Source organism: Megalops cyprinoides, chromosome 10 (assembly GCF_013368585.1).
Source record: "Megalops cyprinoides isolate fMegCyp1 chromosome 10, fMegCyp1.pri, whole genome shotgun sequence".
NCBI classification, from domain to species: domain Eukaryota; kingdom Metazoa; phylum Chordata; class Actinopteri; order Elopiformes; family Megalopidae; genus Megalops; species Megalops cyprinoides.
The window spans coordinates 28,643,947-28,644,296 of record NC_050592.1 but is presented as its reverse complement, the minus strand read 5'-3'; positions in this window follow the sequence as shown (position 1 = coordinate 28,644,296).

Genomic DNA, 350 nt, shown 5'->3' with positions numbered 1-350 from the left:
TCAGAGGTCACGCAGTGTGAAAAGTTTACGGAGGTGTGGCGCATTAATGGGCGTCATAGGGGGAGGGGGCAGGTTGAAGACATCTAGCGGCTTTCCGACAGCATCATCTGTAAAGGGTAAATTAGAATCTTTTGCACCGTCCAAAATGCAAAGTGCATCGCCCAGATAAGGCAGCACATTGTGTAAATAGTGGTACAACGATTTCCACAATGCATGACAGAGAATGCACTGTTAGAAAAATAGATGGTATTAGTAAACGGATGGAGTTAAATTAGTTAAAGGATGGAGTACATGCTGCTCGGTGCAGCATATTCTCCATCCAAACGGAATGGCTTCTTGTTTGAAATACT